The sequence below is a fragment of the Microtus ochrogaster genome, linkage group LG9, assembly GCF_000317375.1.
Source record: "Microtus ochrogaster isolate Prairie Vole_2 linkage group LG9, MicOch1.0, whole genome shotgun sequence".
Lineage (NCBI taxonomy): Eukaryota > Metazoa > Chordata > Mammalia > Rodentia > Cricetidae > Microtus > Microtus ochrogaster.
The window spans coordinates 977,401-982,524 of NC_022034.1; positions in this window are offsets into that span (position 1 = coordinate 977,401).

The following is a 5,124-nucleotide window of genomic DNA, read 5'->3' on the forward strand; positions in this document are numbered from 1 at the left end:
TATTTTCACAAATGCAAGCAGTCCAGGTCATCCATATATTATATATTTCCCTGTTTTGTGTCTTTCATAGACTTGCATTGTATTAAATCAATACCTTATGAACCTTGTCTCATATTTTCTGCAGCACCTGTATTGTCTGTAATTTGTACTATTGTTACTCCTATTGGTTTATGTTTTTGATAAATTATAAAACATTTAATAAATATTTGATTTTAATATTTTCTAGTTTGTTTTACTTAGAATTTTAATATGCCTCATTCCACATATTTTCCTCATTTTCTGTCTTATTTTGTTGGTGGTATTTAATACACATTTATTTTTAAATGCACTTTTTCTTGATATCTTTTTAATGCAGATATAACTGAATAGTTTGAAACATATTTCTAAGAATATAAAGAACATTCCCGATTTCAACACTAGAATATCTTTTCACTGATGTAATTCTTATGTGCAATGTATATTTATAATCATAGACCTATTTCTACTCTTAGATTTGATCAGGGAAGTCTCTGTCATAGTGAGATAATCGTTAACATAGTATGTAATTTACAATGAGTGCTCATCTCTGAAAAGGACCTCAGTAATGCATACACAGTATTTTGACTATATTAGCCCCTGCTATCATTGCCCTCTTATTTTTTCATCGTCTTCCAATTACTGGTAGGACTACATTTCAACTTGTGAACCTATGTGTGTGTTTCTAGGACCTGAGCAAGTAGCCACAGCTGTTTTAAGTTCATCATTGTGACATCCATGACATGACAAACACCAGTGTTTGTTTTATATTACTCTACTCGACCCCCCAGCTGACTGTCTTCTACAGTGTTACCTAGACCTTGTAAAGGGATGATTTCGATGTCTTATTAGGACCAGAGCTCATCTGTCTGTCACTTATTCTCAGCACTTTGCTCAGTTAAGAATCTTCTCATTAACTGTCCCTCATGGAAATGAGGAGCTTTTCTGGAGTAAGCTGTGAGATGTGCTAATCTACACACAATTAGACACATGTAGAAGGCATTTCTCCAACCATAGTTTAACTTGAAAGTATACTTTACTTGTCTATTTCTATGGCAAGGAACCTTACATTTTTTGTGTTAGCAAGTGTAGAAAAAAAAAAACTGTCACTTTGTAGACTGTCAAAACTGCAAACAATATTCAATTTTAGCTGAGATGTCTTACCTACTTTACATTAAAAGTTAAAACATATACTATTAATACCAACTAAAGCTATATTTGACATAAAATAATTTATATTTACTTTTCAATTTAATTATAATGCCTTTAATATTATATCCTTTGTATATTGTTGCATACCTTTCTCAATGCTGTAAAAATTATCACAACATAGCAAACTGAGGTAAAAACCAGGGACATTTTGTCTCTTGATTCTAATCTCATCATGTTTCATGAGAAAGATAAAAGCTTGGAGGATGTGTGATGTGGGAGTCCCCTCTGTGTGCTGTGATTACCATTACTGAATAAACAAACTGCCTTAACCTGCTGATAGGTCAGAACTTAGGTAGGTGAGGAAGACTAGACTGAATGCTGGGAAAAAGGATGGAGTCAGAGGACACCAGGGATCTGCTGACGGAGATAGATGTACTGAAATTTTGCTGGTAAGCCATGACCTCGTGGTGATATACAGATTAATATAAATGTGTTAAATTAAGATGTAAGAGTTAGCCAATAAGAAGCTAGAGCTAATGAGCCACGCATTGATACAATTAATACAGTTTCTGTGTGTGATTATTTTTGTTCTGAGTGGCTGGGATAAACAAGCCACTCCTTGTAACAATTGGCACAATGTGGCCAACTCAATCCATGTAAAACCTGAGAGGGCTTAAAAAAGAATTCTAGACACTAAAATAGAGTTTAATACTGCTTTTGGTTGTTTGCTGGCAGTGTGGCACTGCTCCTTTAAGAGAGGTTTCCTGACTCAGCCATAGCAAAAGAAAAAAAAAAGCTGTACCATTTTAAAATGTCAGATTTCTGGGCCTTGCCAGCATGAACTTTGACTCTTTCAGTCAGGAGGTCTGGCTACAGAGCATTTGACTGGGGTTTGTGAACAGATCACTATCACATCACTTCAGGCAGGTACAATCTATGATTATCTTGTACACAGGAATTAGCTGCACTTAACTGATATTTTTAGTTCCTGTTTTGATTTGGTAAGTGGGGGCTTTTCTATTTTTATGAAACACCAATGATAACCTATGCTGGAGAGGATGTGGAGTAAAAGGAACACTCATCCATTGCTGATGGAATGTAAACTTGTGCAACCACTTTGGAATTCAGTGTGGTGGTTTCTCAGAAAAGTGGGAGTCAACCTACCTCAGGATCCAGCAATACCACTCTTGGGAATATACCCAAGAGATTCCCAATCAGGATGGCCATAGCATTGGTGGAAGACGATCTCCTCCACCCAGTGGATAACTGCTGCATCAAAGGTTCTACTTGCTGGCCACCAGACCTTGAAGGTGGGTCACTCAGCTCAACAAAAAGTGACCCATTTCTTCTTCTTGACAATCACAATGTTGTTGCTGGCAGAATCCTGGACGTCCTGCCAGTGAGCAAGAGTTAAATCTAGGGGTGTTGATGGGGTATTCCCCTTTGCTGAAGAGGAGAGCTGAAGATAGAAGTAAAGGAAGAAAGAAAACTAAGCAACAATTACCACAACAATATACAAAAAGACTTTGACAATTTCCTGGGACAAAACACAAGGTGGCACTTCCTCCCGTGGTGGAGGAAGATACCCAAACACTCCTAATGGGCCATTGAACAAACACACTCCTAATGGGCCATTGAACAAACAGGAATGTCTCATTGCTTCCCAAAGGAGGTTTCCAAAACCAAACTTCTGCCTCTGAGGTGGCCTGAAATGGCTTGGAACTCGGGGTCCCTTGCCCAAACTGGTGAATGAAACGTCTTTCTTCTCCTCCAGGTTCACTGTTCAGAAACATTTGTCCCAGTGAGAGCCCGCAAAATCCCAGATCAGTCGACCAGTACAAAAGGAAAGTTACTAGACAAAGACACAGAGGAGACAAAGAGACAGACAGCACTCTTACCGGTAGATGCTAATGAACCTCCGGACTCTCAAGGATCCCAGTGGGGTCCCTGGAGTTCCAGGCCAATGCACCAAATGTGCCTAGATTATGACTCCCAGATAGCACAACTGAACTCAAAGAAGTCCAGACTACAACCGCAAAGTTTATTGTTATTGTAAGCATGCTAGCATGGAACTCTTCTCCAGCACTGGTCACAGCAAGGCAGGGAGGAGTTAGAGTTCTTCTGTGGGGTTAACTTTTTAAAGTAAAAAAAATCACAAGCCCTTCAAGGTTGTCGGGGGTTTTGGCATGGTTGCAATTTTTACTACTTTTAGGTCTTTGCTTTTTTCTATCCTGATTTGTCAACTTGTTTTGTCTTTAGAGTCAGGTTATGTTGTCCTTGAGTTGGGGCATCTTGTGGTTTATCAGTCACCACCAGATGGTCAGGAGTCCTGACTCTTGTGCTCTGGAATTTCCAAAAACGAGAGGGTGGGGGGCACCATCAACTCTGGGAACATGAAGCTAGTCTGGAGTTTTTGATTTTAAAACACTCTGTTAGGAAATTTCTTTGAGAATAAGGGGTGAGGGTCTTACAGAATTGGAGCAACTGGGAGAAAACTATGAACTGACTGTAACCTATGAATGGGACAGAGCTTCCAATAACGTGTCCTTCTAGAAAAATTGCACAATTATGGGCAGTCAATGTGCTTGAGAGCAAGGATATGATAGGATGCCCTGCCATTTCCCCATAATATCAGCAGGAGATATAAAAGCCTAGGAGGAATATTCTTGGCTCTTTCCATATAATCTGAGATGATAAGACATAATACCTGGTGTATTTTCTCACTTTTCTTTCATTTGCTTCATCTTACAGTGAATGACACCTCATACTATACTTGATTTCATATTAAAAATGAGGAGTGTTTTGTTTGCACTGCTTAAACACACAGAGTCTCCTGGTTTTACCACAAGGATTCTTTTAGCATGTCCTTCTCGCTGCAAAGATTTTGTCCCTTGATAGAGTGGATCAAAACATTGTAAAATCACAAAAATCCAGAAAAAAAGAAAAATGGAAAGAAAATGGAGATTAAACACAAACTCACACATTTCATCCACTTGAATTCCCCGAATCGTTCAAAAATAAGTACTTTATATTGTTGGTGTTGCTCTTTTCATGTTTGGCTTTAACTATTTCAAAAGATAGCAAGACAAAACAAATAACAGAATCCAGATTCACAAATGTTTGAGAGGAAAACAACAATTACATATGTGTCTGAGGACATATTTATAGAATTAAATAAATTAGATGCAAAAACACCACATGAGCTACCAATATAGGACCTACCAAAAAGAGCAGGCACTTCTCCAAAGAAATATTAGTGTATAACAATATAAAAGATGTTTAACACTCTATATGTTGTTATTGTAAATTAAATCTCTACTGAGTATCACTCTCAGTGTGTAACTGTCATCAAGAAATGCATGGTAAAAAAAAAAAGTAAATAGATACTCCTATATGCATGGCTATTTAGAATTAGAATGTCAGTTCAATTACGTTATGAACTGATAAGTAGTTTACATATTAAAAAATCTAGCAAGTGATCACTGTACTGTTACTGTATACACACATAAAGACTACAGATATCATACAATAGAGATGCTGGTATACCCATATGCTAATCAAATAGTGAAAGGTGGACATAATTTCAGCTTCTGAATAAAGATGAGAGAGTAAATAAAATATGGCATATATCACATTTACTTCTCAGAGATTGGATGGACCAAAGCCTATTTCTTCTCACAAAATGAATGCAAATGGAGAATCATCACATTGTGATAACAACATCAAATACTACATTTTCTACAATACATAGAATTTAGAAAGAATGAAATATGAAGCAAGGGAACTATGATCAAGGAAAGAGATGACCACTAAGTGGGAGGAGGCAGGGTAGGAGAGGGATTTAGGAAACACCAATATGATCTGTGTGAAAACTTCTCTTAAAACTTTAATTAGTGTGTACAATAAATATATGCTAATGTAATTAAATGAAACTAAGTAAAAATGGAAATAACAGTA